This window comes from Ochlerotatus camptorhynchus, unplaced genomic scaffold (genome assembly GCF_037179485.1).
Source record: "Ochlerotatus camptorhynchus isolate MF236.1 unplaced genomic scaffold, CSIRO-AGI_Acam_v1.1 ptg000274l, whole genome shotgun sequence".
Taxonomy (NCBI): domain Eukaryota; kingdom Metazoa; phylum Arthropoda; class Insecta; order Diptera; family Culicidae; genus Ochlerotatus; species Ochlerotatus camptorhynchus.
In genome coordinates, this window is record NW_027040763.1 from 8,305,292 (window position 1) to 8,321,042 (window position 15,751).

The following is a 15,751-nucleotide window of genomic DNA, read 5'->3' on the forward strand; positions in this document are numbered from 1 at the left end:
TTTTCCTTGATACCCCGTTTTTGGTATTGTGCAATTAGATAAAATTATATGTACGTCGCTGATGAGTTGAATTCCGACGCGATTAGTAGCAATGTAAGAGAACGGTGATTATAGTTAACAATAACAAACCAAAATTGTGAAGGTCGGAAGTCGGAAGTCATGACTTCCGAGCATTAGTTTGGTGCTGGCGCCACAATAACAAAACTACCATTTGCGGTCAGTAGTCTGACTACTAAAAGGAATTCCGATTAAAACTCCATCCGCAAACAACGGTTCCCCTCTGTACTGGTGTTTCTGCGTTATTTCGGGCAGTCAGCAGTCGATTGATGCTGCCTCACAGCTGACTACGAGGAGAAGAGTTGTAGGTGCTTCGTACAAACGCCACGACCAACGACGACGACGTCTTCAATGAATCGCCTCATCATCAACGTAGTCGCCTTGCTGGAATTTCTCCCTACCAGCTACCTTCTACAGTAGCTCATGGAGAGTCTCGGAGAGTCGCCCGAGTGACTGCTGTGGGGGGTGTTGGAATTGGTGGATGATCACAATCATTAATGTCACCACCACCCGTCACCATCGCCATTACGATAATCATCATCATCATCATCATCATTAACGATGACTGGCTGTTCTTGTGGAACTGTGATGGTACATTCGAACTTTCAATATCTGATGTAGGTGCGGGAGGTAAGTGGAGACGAGTCAAGTGGTTGAAGAGTTTGTTATGGATCGGTTTTTTTTTCTCTACGAATGTCGCAGTGATAACATTCGATAGGGATAATTTGGATAGCATGTTTCTCGTTTGAAAATTATAACACCAGCTACATCAGTACGTATACATATTGAACGAAATATTCCGGCGGTACTAAATCGATAATTGGTATTGGACATTATCTTATCTTCCCAAGGGCCTTGTCTACCCAAAATTGAAAAAAAACCCTATAAATCTTATGCACCGTTGAATTTGATTTACAGCTCCTTCATGTGTCGTGTGCTATCGTAAATAAAACACATTTGCCAGAGGCATCGCGCCAGTACAATGCTAGCTTGTCAGCAGCTTTCGGAACGTGTTGTTTGATTACAAATTGGATCCAAGCAAGAGCAGAATTCTGTTATGATTTGGCCGGGAAACCACAAAACCAGTAAGCCCATCATCTTGATAAGTGAGAAATATGTCAATCTTTCGATGTCCAAACTGTACCTGAATGAGTAATCAATACCATTTATGAATGAACGATACGCACTGTTTTCGTACACTGCTCAGTAATTATCAACTACGGTCAAGCTCTCGCAATACTATTGTAAATGAGTAAACGACCTTTCTCCGATTTTGATGCATCTTTTCTCGTGTTTGTGATAGTGGACAACGTGTCTAGAGCTGAGAATCATAAGGGCCTAAGTGATATGACCAATCCTATTAATCGATTTTCTTTTTTGATAGTAGTTCGTCTGGATAAACATTTCTCGTTGCCTTTGGCTAGTAACATTCACTTAAAGAACTGTATTGGAGAAATTTCGGACTGTTTTACTGTAGGTTCACTTAACTATTTTTAGTGATTTTAAAGTGGACTCTGCACGATTGCTATTATTGACAATAGTCGTATTGACAATATTTCTGTATTCACATCATCAATATTATTGGCAATAATTCCCCTTCGCGTCAATATATTGATACGTAGTGGCACCGGTGGTGTAGTGGTAAGCGTGATTATCTCTCACCCCAGCAGGCCTGGGTTCAATTCCAGTCAGCGCCACCGGGATGTTCTGAAGCATAACATATCTGATCAGGCCTTCCTTCGGAAGGGAAGTAAAGCCGTTGGTCCCGCGGTTCATGAGTTGCTGGGTCGTTTAAACAGCTGATTATCACGCTAAACCATTGTTTACATTTCGACCATGTCGACATTTCGAGTTTCGTGTATCGCAAGTGCCGGCGCCGGTGGTGTAGTGGTAAGCGTGACTGCTTTCTTACCCCAATGGGTCTGGGTTCAATCCCAGCCGAGGTCGGTGGGATTTTTCTAAGGCATAAAAATCTCTGGTCACGTCTTCCTTCGGAAGGGAAGTAAAGCCGTTGGTCCCGGCCCATGTGTGTTGAATGGGTGTGATATCCTACGCAGGTGTGGAAAAGTTGCCTTGCTGCACATTCGATTGCCGTCAATGGATGGCAATCGATATCCGTCGGTGATTGGCACTAGATTGCGGAACAGAGATCGACGTTAAATAAGGGAAAGAAGAAGAAGAAGAAGAATAAGAAGAAGAAGAAGTGTATCGCAAGTGTCGGTTCTTTACATTTCCGTGACAATGCGAAGCATTTCTTCGGAAAAGCGCAAACAGATCGTGCACAAATTGTGTACTATACCCAACATTTCTCTGAGTCAATTAGCGAAATTGGAAGGTGTAAGAATCGGAGCCGTTCGAAACGCGAGTCGGAAGTATGGTGATAAAGCAACTTTCCAGGACAAAAATCTTTACGTAAACCGAACCCTGTTGATCGAAATCTGGACCGGAAAATCGTGCACGCTTTCACTCGCAAGAAAAGTGATTCGATTCGAGACGTGGCTAAAAAAGTGGGATCTTCGAAGAGTAATGTCCAGCGGGCCAAGGCAAGAATGGGTCTAAAGACGTATAAGAAGCGGAAGAAGCCAAAGCGGAGTTAAAAACAAGCCGCATCCGTCAAACCGAGGGCTCGGAAGTTATACGACCAATTGCTGTGCGGGAAAATCGGTGTCCGTGATTACATACATACATTTATTTGTACAACATCACATTTAAGACATAATCAACAATAGTACGCCACAATACTCGGTTTGCGGCTGCCGCTCTCCATCCTCGGTCATGCCCAATGCTCGCTAGATCACGCTCTACCTGGTCCACCCATCGTGCTCTCTGCGCTCCACGCCTTCTTGTGCCAACCGGATCAGTAGCGAACACCAACTTTGCAGGGTTGTTGTCCGACATTCTTGCAACATGCCCTGCCCACCGCATCCTTCCGGCTTTGGCCACCTTCTGGATGATGGGTTCGCCGTAGAGTGCACCGAGCTCGTGGTTCATTCTTCGCCGCCACTCACCGTTCTCCTGCACACCGCCGAAGATCGTCCTTAGCACACGTCGCTCGAAAACTCCGAGTGCTTGCAGGTCCTCCTCGAGCATAGTCCATGTCTCGTGTCCATAGAGGACCACCGGTCTTATTAGCGTTCTGTACATAATACATTTGGTGTGGGGTGAATCTTTTCTGACCATAGTTTCTTCTGGAGCCCGTAGTAGGCACGACTTTCACTGATGATGCGCCTTCATATTTCACGACTCACATTGTTGTCAGCCGTCAGTAAGGATCCAAGGTAAACGAATTCCTCCACTACCTCGAAAGTATCCCCGTCTATCGTGACATTACTTCCTAGACGAATCCTGTCATGTTCGGTTCCGCCTACTAGCATGTACTTTGTTTTTGACGCACTCACCACCAGTCCGACCTTTGCTGCTTCGTGTTTCAGGCGGGTGTATAGTTCTGCCACCGTTCCAAATGTTCTTGCGATAATGTCCATGTCGTCCGCAAAGCACACAAATTGACCGGATTTCGTGAAAATCGTACCCCGGCTGTTGAGCCCGGCTCGTCGCATTACACCTTCTAGAGCGATGTTGAAGAGTAGGCATGAGAGTTCGTTACCTTGTCGCAGTCCCCGGCGAGATTCGAATGAACAGGATAGTTCACCCGAAACCCTTACGCAGTATTGCACACCGTCCATCGTTGCTTTGATCAGTCTGATCAGTTTCCCAGGAAAGCCGTTCTCGTCCATGATTTTCCATAGCTCTGTGCGGTCGATACTGTCGTATGCCGCCTTAAAGTCGATGAACAAATTATGCGTTGGGACCTGGTATTCACGGCTTTTCTGGAGGATTAGCCGTACGGTGAAGATCTGGTCCGTTGTCGATCGGCTGTCGATGAAGCTGGCTTGATAACTTCGCACGAACTCGGTCATTTTAGGTGATAGACGACGGAAGATGATCTGGGATAGCACTTTGTAGGCGGCATTCAAAATAGTGATCGCTCTGAAGTTCTCACATTCCAAATGGTCGCCTTTCTTGTGAATGGGGCAGATTACCCCCTCGTTGCACTCCTCCGGTAGCTGTTCTGTTTCCCAGATCCTGACTATCATCCGGTGCAGGCAGGTGGCCAACTTTTCTGGGCCCATCTTGATGAGTTCGGCAGCGATACCATCCTTACCAGCTGCTTTGTTGTTTTTGAGCTGCTGAATGGCATCCTTAACTTCCCTCAGCGTGGGAGTTGGGTCAGTCCGTCTTCTGCTGCACTTACGTAGTCGTTTCCTCCATTGCGCTGGTCTCCCGTGCCTACGTTCTCTTCGCCATTCAGGTGCGCCTCGAAGTGCTGCTTCCACCTTTCAATCACCTCATGTCCGTCCGTCAAGAGGCTCCCGTCCTTATCCTTGCACATTTCGGCTCGCGGCACGAAGCCGTTGCGGGATGCGTTGAGCTTCTGGTAGAACTTACGTGTTTCTTGGGAACGGCACAGCAGTTCCATTTCCTCGCACTCCGCTTCTTCCAGGCGGCGTTTTTCTCTCCCGAAAGATGCGGGTCTGCTGTTTCCGTTTCTGTTTATACCGTTCCACGTTCTGTCGGGTCCCATGCTGCAGCATTACCGCCCGCGCTGCGTTCTTCTCCTCCAAAATCACTATGCACTTCTCGCCGAACCATACATTCCGTCGACTTCTTTCCACGTACCCGATGGTGCTCTCGGCTGCGTCGGTGATGGCTGCTTTTACTGTACTCCAGCAGTCCTCTAGAGGGGGCACATCGAGCTCGCCCTCCTCTGGCAACGCTGCCTCGAGATTCTGCGCGTATGCTAAGGTGACATCAGGTTGCTTCAGTCGCTCTAGGTTGTACCGTGGCGGGCGTCGGTACCGTACATTGTTGATGACGGAGAATTTTGGGCGCAGTTTGACCATCACCAGGTAGTGGTCAGAGTCGATGTTAGCGCCACGATAGGTCCTGACGTCGATAATGTCGGAGAAGTGCCGTCCATCAATCAGAACGTGGTCGATTTGCGATTCCGTCTGCTATGGTAATCTCCAGGTGTAACGATAGGGGAGGCTGTGTTGGAAGAAGGTGCTACGTATGGCCATTAGACTGATGCAAAATTTGAAATTTTCGCTCCACAGTGCTTAAACGATTCGAAATTGGGTCCTGCTTAGCCTCCCAAAATATTAACTACTTTAGTAAGAAACTGACTTGGCACAAACCATTCAAGTTTATATGGGAATTACTATGGGAAAATTTATGTTTTTGTTCATATCTATCTAACAATTCAACACATCACCATGTTTTTAAAAATGATAGCAGTGGTTGTAGCAAATTTTCTCAGCTACAACTTTGTTGAAAACTACTTTTTAATCAAATGTATGGAACAAAAGTTATTAATGATTCAAGTCACTGATGTCTTATGATTATGCTCATTCAACTGTTCAGCAGGCAACATTGGTGTTTCTTGTGCGAAGAATAGAGCACAAATATCATGGCTACTATGTCACACTGCAGAATACAGTGTTGCCCACAGAACAGCTGCTTGATCATGCCATAAGATTATCAATCTCTTAAACAATTAATAACAATTTAATTTGACATTTGGCTGAAAAACAGTATTCCACAAGTTGTAGCTTAGAAAATTTCCTGTAAGAATAATTATAGAAATTTTCAAAAAAGCAATATGGAATATGGGTAGAAGACAATGAACAAAAAGTTTGGTTTTCCCATAGTAATTTCCATACAAACTTCGAATAGTTTGTGCCAAGTCAGTTTCTTACCAAATGAGTTTAAATTTTGGGAGGCTAATCAGGACCTGATTTGAAACCGTTTGAGCATTGTGGAGCGAAAATTTCAAATTTTGCATCAGTCTAATGGCCATGTTCTTGGAGGCGGCGAAATCAATGAGTTGTAAGCCGTTCTCGTTCATTAGCTGGTGGGCGCTGAACTTTCCAATCGTCGGTCTGAATTCCTCCTCCTGGCCTACCTGAGCATTTAGGTCTCCTATGATGATCTTGACGTTTTGGCTTGGGCAGCGATTGTACTCGCTGTCGAGCTGCGCGTAAAATGCGTCCTTGTCATCATCAGTGCTTCCGGTGTCCGTGATTATGTACCATGAATCATACGTTAAATTTGATTACAAAACTCTTCCTGGTGATGAGTACTACACCGTTTGTGATGGCCGAACTGTTGACGACGCGGATAAGCCGATTTGTACCGAAACATTGGGTAAAAAGGTTATGGTTTGGCAAGCCATTTGTTAGTGTGGTATGCTTTCCAAACCGTTTGTGACGGATACAATGACAACCGATATTTACGCGCGTGAGTGTTTAAACAAGCGTCTGCTACCAAGGGCGTAGTCAGGTAGGGAGACGCGAAAAAAAAATACTATGGAATATTTGGCCGAATGCCATTTCATCGAACGTTATTTCCCCGAAAGCCTTTGTGTTGCTGAGTATAGGGGGTAGTCGCCTATGTCTATTACCCAAGATCCGGAAACACGATGTCTCAGTACTGTTTTGGCCGGATTTGACGTCGGTTCATTACTCCAAGGACACAGCCTGGTATAAAGCCAACAAGGTCCAATTCAAACCCAATGAAATGAATCCGCCAAACTGTTCCCAGGCCAGGTCAATCGAAACTTTTTGGGTCCTGACCAAAGCATATTTGCGGAAACATGTAAAGGCAGCGGATTCCGTTACAAAGTTTACGAAATACAGGGAAAAAGTATCCAAAATTGTTGGAAAGGCATCTATGTATGCTGAAGCTAATTAGTAGCGTGAGATCAAAAATCCGCTTGGAGAGAATCCCGAGCAGGAACGAATATCTCCATATCTTAAATTGGTATGGATGAGCCTGACATAAGAGGTAAAATACCAAACAATAATACCAAGTTTTCTGGTATTATTCTTTAGTATTTTACCTATTATGTCATGCTGGTCAATACCAAATTTTGGTATCAGATCAGAATTAGGTATTTAACGGCGCCGGTGGTGTAGTGGTAAGCGTGATTACCTCTCACCCCAGCAGGCCTGGGTTCAATCCCAGTCGGCGCCGCCGGGATGTTCTGAGGCATAACATCTCTGATCACGCCTTCCTTCGGATGGGAAGTAAAGCCGTTGGTCCCCGGTTCACGAGTTGATGGGTCGATAGGTAGGGTCCAGGTGTGGGAGCTGCCTTCTTGGCACGTCGGTAGCATTGGTGCTCAGCACGGAAAACAAGATCGACGGAAAAAACAAACCAAAGGAAAAAAAAAAGAATTAGGTATTCATTAGTTATTTTCTCCTGCTCGGGATACTATAGAGAACATGAATACAACATAAAAATCGCATTTGCTGTAAACAGAGTTATGTACGTTATCGTTTTTTTTTTTTAATCGTGCTTAGACATTCTGGGACACCCTATATTACAATCCATGAAAAGTGATGCAATTTAACTGTGGACACCCAAGTGTGATCACTTCTTAGTGATCACCACTACACAGAATTAACCAAATGAGCACGGTTACAAAGAACGCTATTGAATATTTTCAGAATCGGTCAACTTGTTCCGGAGATAAGGTCCGAACATGTTCCGATGAGTACCGATCTCGACCTGAAACATGCGAAAATCATCACGAGATTGCAAAATAAGATCAATGGTGATCATATTGAGTGCTAAGTTTTACGTTGGCCATGCCCGGACTAGATGGATAGATGTACAGGTCAAGTACTCACGGTCCGCTAGTGCTGGTGAGTTATTTGCCGTTAATGCTCATGAAAAGTTCACTATTTTGCCATAAACAGTGTCAAAACAAACAAAAAATACGGCGTATTTAGACAGATTCGGCCGGAACGGAAAGTATGCTGGTCAAAAATGCCTTGCCAAATTTATTTCCTACACAAGTGATTCATATTTGATGTGAATTTCACGACTAAACATGGCGAGGGTTGTTTATAGGAAAATCTGCCATAAAGGATCGTCATAGTTAATTTTAGTAAACAAACTAACACTTCTTACCCCGTTACGGGGGTAGATCACCTTTTCGTGGTACGTTACGGGATGTAAGATCTACCACCGATTCCTAGTCTTGACTATTTGAAACTAGGGGAACAGGATTTTTCAGTAATCAAAGGAACACATCTTAGTCCTTGTTACTTTTTATGCCTTGTTGATAGTGATAAGTCCTCGGGTTGCCTGAACCGAGGATGATCTTGAAACAAGGAAAAAATGAGTTAGTTAGTATTCATCTATGTGATTCCTTATATTCTATTCGTTGTTCCCTAGTTTAAAGTGGTTAAGACTAGGGTTCTGATGTATGGTCATTATCGGTGTCCTTGCTTATTTTTGTTGCTAAGGAAACCAATTTTAACTGACAAAGGGGCGCACCTTTGGAGGGTGTTCCAACACTCTGAAGGGTATAAAGAGCGGGACCTTTCAATTAGAATCGATTCCTTGCGATGAAGGCAAGAATGACAACTGTATCAAAACCGAATACTTCATCATTTCTCAATAGTGATGGAGTAATACGACATGCACTAAACTAAGGACACGGGATATACTACAATAGATCAAATTACTGGTCGCAGTAGTGTTATGTCCCGAACAGAGGAAAAAAACACTTCTTCCTTGTGTGGCACCTTTCTTAGGTGCCTGGATGCCCGGATATCCCGGATAAAAATAACCACAAAATTATAATAGCATATCAATAAAATACATTAGATTCTATTGATGACAATTAACCCTATTATAATTGTATTGTATTCGTCAAATGATCAAATAGTCACCACAATAGGTTTGCAATTAATTCTATGTTATCAAAATTTTGCACAATAAAAAAAACAATAACATTTATTGTAATGAGATCATTTTTTTTTTTCGATTTAAAACTGATTTTTTTTTATGGTTACGGTAACTAACAACCTCCCTTTTCTATAGTAAAAGCAAATATTATAAATTCGTTCGTTCGTGGATTTTCCTATAACTCGAGGGGTGAATCGATTAGCTTGGGACCGAAGATAGTACCAGAGCTGAGCCAAAAAGTTGAGCACATTTCTTCGGGACCTTCTGGTCTTAGAGTTACCTCTATGGTATTACTTATGCGTCTTTTCAGAAATATATGGGAATTCTGGAAGTGAACCATATTGTTAATTTATAATATTTGGTAAAAGCCACATATACAATATATTCGATTGTACATAGCAATAAGTTCAAATGTATTTTAATTGTTTTTGACTATAAGATTCATGGTTGCTACAATACATTTTATTGCATTCGAACAATAGATTCTATTGTTTTTGTATGGTAAATTTTTATTCAGTATGTTCCATAAATTGAAAAACGATGCCCTATACGCTTTTGATTCACTGATCATCATCCATGAAGATTTGTTCAAAAGATTATTATTCCTCATGTTTATCGATGCTACAAACACTAAGAGCATCATCATTTGACAACAGTGTCACCCTGCAATTTTGGTATCAAACATTGGAATTAAGGAATTATAATTCTATGCATCTGAAATTATTGTTCCTTGATGATAACTGCGTAGTCATTATGAATCCACATGTTCGTATTGTTCTTGTGACAAAGAAATGTAATCTTACTGTCCTGGCATGGCTTTACTACGGTTGTCACCGTCGCCAACACAATGCACTCAATCGAACTTTTATCTCTAGATTCAAACCAACTCCAAATTTGGGTTGTCGAGAGCAGCCAGTGCTTCTTTTTGGCAGCAAATTTATTTGATCGTCTCGAAAATATAAAGTCCTTCAGCGATGCCCTTAAGGAAATTCAGACTAAAGACTATAATCGTGGACTTGTTCTAGAAATTCTGAGGACATTCCTTAGTAGTTCCATGGATTTTTCATGTAAACATGAGTCAAATATCAAATATGACAAATTAAGAGACCTTCCAGGGTTAGTGTACACATATCGTAAATTTCTGTTATACGTTAATATACGTCTAATATACGTTAAAAAATATAAAATTTACTTTGAGAATTCATTGAGGGTGTGACTATAAGTCTACATAAATATTTGCAGATAGATTCATAGTTTTTCCATGAAATTGGTAAGCTACTGAAGACGAAATCTTGACCACAAGTTTTCAAGAACCAAATCTTAAGATAGGACCAAATTTTAACTCAACTAAGTGCACCCGCTGATCATTAGTCATTCTATTGATCGGTTGACATTTTAATAATTTTCCATTGCATTTTTTTTTTCTCTACACATTCACGATTGCATTTCATTCCACAGTGGCTGCATAGACCTCTATTTGTGTACCCACCGTGTTTCTGGCTTGTCTACAGATTCCACGGCCTCTGACTTTGGTCATCAGAAAGGCAAAATGCCAACAGCAGCAGCAGCAGAACCACGCTGTGGAGATGTGTGTTTGTGTTTATTCATGGCAGCCATTCTCATACTTTCAACACTGATTCATCTAGGTGCCTAGATGAATCGGGGGTCTCCACCGGTTTCGTGTTCCCAATCGGTTTTGGAGGAGTGGAAATTGCAAACAAGCAATTGTAAAATGCAAAACGACCGATAGCATCATTTTGCATAAATAATGTTCTCTCTCTGCGTAGTCTGCCCGTCTGTCTGTCTGTCTGTATCTGTGATCGGTGCACCACACAGTTGGAGTATTCTAATAATAGAGAAGTCGAGGAACCTGTCACCGGCTCTCGGTTGGGGGGTTGACGGTCGGCGGGAGATGCTTGCAGGTCGAGTTTTAATAATCTGGGCGAAGATCGGTGATGAACCTTTTTTTTTACGACGCAACTGCCGCAGCCGCACCATCAGCCCGGAGAATATATGGAATCTGAGCCGTTCGGTTGATGGTCGTTCAGAGAATTGTGAATTGTTTTTATTTGGCATACAATCGAGATCGAGGGAAATCCCGCAGTGTGTTTGTCAGCGGTTACAGGTTGTAAAACGGGGCGGCGGTGATATTTTTTTATTCGTCGTGAACTTCCTCCGAACCGGGTTCCGGTTCATAATGAATTCAATTAGCGAAGTTAATTAATGCAAGATGCAACTCTGTAAGTGAGACTGTTTTTTCGCCCGTGTTTAGTGACTACCTTGAGTGCGGTTGCATAGGAAGGAAAACAAAAAGTCCGATTGTATTTTTCACTCTGATGAATGTTTCCTCCATGCGGAATGGGCAGGTTCCATCGGTAATGTAGTTAGAATAACGCGAACACACTGTTATTTTGTAACTGCATGACTGTTTTATTTTTCATTTATTCATTCATCAATCCCATCTTCATTCGTGAGGTCGCACCCACCCTCTTAACCTTTAAGTGGAGGTAAGTATCCGACGGCGACGGCATTCTTGCCGTGATCTCGCAATCGAGACACGTTTCGTTTGCTCAGGAAGGTAACATCTGGTAAAGAGCATCTTTGGTTAAGTGTGAACGGAATCATTCGGTTACTACCCGCCGCATTGAGAGTAGCCTTGCTGCGATAGACGCAGAGGTGACAATCGACATCGTGAAAGCTCATATCTTCGAGGTGCCACTTATTTAAACGGCTGTCACGATTCAGTAAGGCAAACCGTTTTATTGGCAGCACGCGCGATGACTGTTATACGATGAACTCTATCGTGACAAAGGAAAGAAAAAGAAAAATTTTACCAAAACAGTGCGAATCATTTGGGAAATCCTTTCCAGTCGATTGTTTTAGGGTCATAGATAATGCAAACAATGGCAATGGCCAACAAGAAGAAGAGGTAAGCAGAGATCAATCAACACAGAGATCAATTGAGAAGTACAAGTAGATTAGAAATTTGCAAGTCAACAGTCCACATATCAGCAAGTACCATTCAAGCGGGAGACAGCACTTGACTTTTTTTTTCAACTGCAACTGCAAATCATCTCTTTTGATCGCAGAGATAAATATTATTTGTAAATGTTGTTGTTCGTAACTTTATGACAAGCAACTGATTGCTAGATGTGTAAGATCATAATCCCTTTACTGCTTTTTCGATTTCAGATACCGTAAAACGGGGTATCTTTTTTTTTTCCTTCGGTTTGTTTTTTCCGTCGATCTTGTTTTCCGTGCTGAGCACCAATGCTACCGACGTGCCAGGAAGGCAGCTCCCACACCTGGACCGATCGACCCATCAACTCATGAACCGGGGACCAACGGCTTTACTTCCCATCCGAAGGAAGGCGTGATCAGAGATTTTATGCCTCAGAACATCCCGGCGGCGCCGACTGGGATTGAACCCAGGCCTGTTGGGGTGAGAGGTAATCACGCTTACCACTACACCACCGGCGCCGTTACTGGGGTATCTTTGATAATGCGGGCAACTTTGATAGTAGAATATAGAACGATTAAATTTACTCTCTGCACTAGTTCCGAATTGGAAATATTGGTTCCATGTAATTTTTTTTTTTTTTAATTATTATTATAGTTACTTTAACACTCTTGGGTCATTCGTGACTTGTCCGGGGGTGAGATTTGAACTCGTGACTTTGGCGTGAGAGGTATGGATGTTAACCAGTACGCCGGGGTCGCCCCCAGGGTTCCATGTAGTTATTACCTTTGATATCGTATAGAGTTTCTATATAGTATGTTTTACATATTATTTAAAACAAAAACCCTAAAACACAATTTTCTTGATTTCTGTCTGATTGAAAAGGCCATATAGCCATCATAAATTCCATGTTGTCTTCTTATTGTTTATCATCTTTCTGGTTATATACTCCTTGAACTAAATTGTTTGAGATTCACGCATGTTTTTCTACATTCATCGAGTATTATCAAAGTAACCCCAAAACAAACAAAAAACTGATGTTCGGACACAAGACAAAAAAAAAATGCAAATGCGATAATTTCCGTTACACATATTACTTACGAATGAATTCTCTGATCCTCAGTACTTGTTGTTAGAAACATTAATTGTTATAAAAAAAACATTTGGAATATACTTTAAAAAACTATCAAAGTTACCCCGTTTTACGGTACAACAAATTATACCAAAATTGATCAATTTGGTTGTTATTTGAAATTGCGGGAGAATTTTAAAGTTAGTATGGGAAACGGTAAGAAAATATTCACACATTGCTCAAATTTTTACCATATCTATAGCCAAGATTGAGAAAATTATGCAGAACAACTTTATCCAAGACGGCAAATGTATTCCAATGCTGTGTAAAAAGTTAATATCATTTACATACATCAAGCGACCAATTCAAGATCAAGAGTTCTTAATTATTTATTTTTCCCGGAATTCGTTCTATGGGTCAACTTAATCTAATCTCAATTTTCTTTAGGCAACAGATGCGTAGGAATATTTCTGATCGATTGGTGATAAAATTATTGAAATTGATCCAGGAGCAGCTGAGTTATTAACGTTCATAATCTTTCATAATTTCGTTACATGTTCCATTTTTGGTTTTCACAAAGTGTACCCGCATATAGAAATCACAGACGTTATCCTACGTCAAAAGTATCTCTGATATGTGTTTTCCATAAAAAAAAGTTTAATCGCGTTTATCTCCTTAATTGAGGCCTAAAGCGCAATTTGAGGGATTGGGAATTTGAAACCTTTAACCGCGTTTATCTCTTTAATTAAGGCCTAAATCGTGATGTAAGTGGTGTTAAGGGATTTGAAATTTTAAATTGCGTTTATCTCCATAATTAAGGTCTAAATTGCGATTTTTACATCGATTCGATGAAGGGTGTAAGTTTTTTACGCCTGAATTTTCGAAATCTTAGCCCATTTAATATGTATAAATATATTTTTAGGCGGTGAACTTGGAAGAGCGATTGATTTTAAGCTTATGAAATATGGAGGGTGCCTAATTACAGATCTTTCGGATTAGATACTTTCCAGTTATTTGTTTAAACTTAATTCAATATTTTCCATATAACGGCTCAAAATATGATTTGTGGAGCTCGGCTAGCTTGATGGATGCCACTTTTGCATACTGAATAGAAGAGCGTATGTTTAAGACGTATTGATCGGAAATCTCCAATCCTTCTCAAGAGAAGTTTTTGTCGTCGTTTGTGAGGTCGCCGCGGAAACCGAAATCTAGTAACAGCAAGTTGAACGGGAACTCGTGATTTGTTTGTGATACAGGGAGCTTGGTGGCCTAGTGGAAACCGATTTTGATTATTGAGCAGAAAATTATGGGTTCAATCTCAAACTCCTTCACATTATAGAGTTTCAATGTAAATCGGATTTTTTTTTAATATGAGACAAAGCGTATCAAAATTAGGTTCGAAGAACGAGTACGTAAAAGAAATAATGTTCGAATTTTAGGAAAGACGTGTTGATCGAAAATCTATAACAAATCCTTCTCAAGAGCAGGCTTCCAAATAGCCTTCTCGCGACAGTTGGTTTATACCTGAATTGGCTGTTACTTTGCGTGCTTTACCACCGTTTGCTACCGTACGTTCAGATCTGAATTCGAAGTGTATTGGCAACAGCGCACGCATGAACGAATGAAAGCTGTCTTAGAATATCTATACCCGCTTTGCTAAAATCATCGTGCTTGGAACGTAGTGAATTGAATGGGCTGTATTTATACATTTCTTTATGACCAGGTTTTCAATGTTTCTGTCGTCATGACAGCCTTGACAAACCGACGACATCCCTCAGCTTACCCAAGCGGCTGTCACGAAAAGGCTGTCACGAGACATTATACAGGGTGCGTGACGAATTGTTGCAGTAAATGGCATATTTGAGAAAAAATACACCAGTTAGTTATTCTAGCAATGAATTTTGTGCGATTTATTTTCTTTCGCAACATATGGAAGTTGTAAGTAAATTTATTCATAATTCCCTTTCGACGACTGTAGTTAGACGCTTCCGGAAACTGCAGTATGCACGTTTTTAAAATGTTTCGATCCATAGATGTCATCACTGCCTTGATTTTAACTTTTAGCGACTTAAGTGTGGTGTGAGGGGTTCTATTGGTATCCCGTTGGACGACGCCCTATACAATATAATCCAACGGATTGATATCGGGACTGCTTGTGGGCCAAATTTCTTCCTCCCAAATTTACGAAATATTTTCCGTACGCCATTTCTGTGCTTTATTAGCAGTATGAGCAGGTGCTCCGTCTTATCACTTTCCCAAGCCTTTTTTAATATTATACACTGTTCTTTCAGACACATTTACCGACCGAATTATTTCTTTCAATGCATACTCCGGCGCGCAACAAAGGGACAACGGCTGACAGATTGCTCTCTTGTTTCGACATCTTTACGTTTACTCAACATTGTTTGTTTAAATCTTACACCTAACAGTATAAGCTATCCAGTGCTGCCAAATATATCTAAATCATGATGCACAAGCATGAGAAATTACTATTTGAAATTTACTGCAAAAATTCGTCACGCACCCTGTATACAATTGATATACGGTAGTGGAGTATGGTAGAAACCCAGAAAAAATGATCCCGAACAGACATGTCCGCCCGATGTTGGATCAATGTAAGGTCAATGTATGATCGACGTCGGCCAAATTTCGGCTCGATGTCGGGTCAATTCTTTGCTTATGTCGGGTCAATGACGGGCCAACATCGGGTTGGGGTTTGGTAGAGTCAGGTTGGTTTCGGGTAGGCTTATATTTTTCGCCTAAATGTAGGAATGTCTGATCTGCTCAAGACCGCGCGTTTAAAAAAAAATATCGGATGAAAATTTTGCAATGGGCAGCACGAACGTGATAGCAACCGAACGAGCTTCGGCGTTACACTGGTAGTGTAGTAGCATTCTCACGACATA

The 15,751-nt window shown here is 41.7% G+C and overlaps 1 protein-coding gene across 1 annotated transcript in view; it reads right to left on the reverse strand.

The window, feature by feature from the left end:
* Nucleotides 1-15,751, reverse strand: part of LOC135705692 (P protein-like) — a 313,738-nt gene that overhangs the window by 206,846 nt on the left and 91,141 nt on the right. The gene's annotated exons all lie outside the window — the stretch shown is intronic.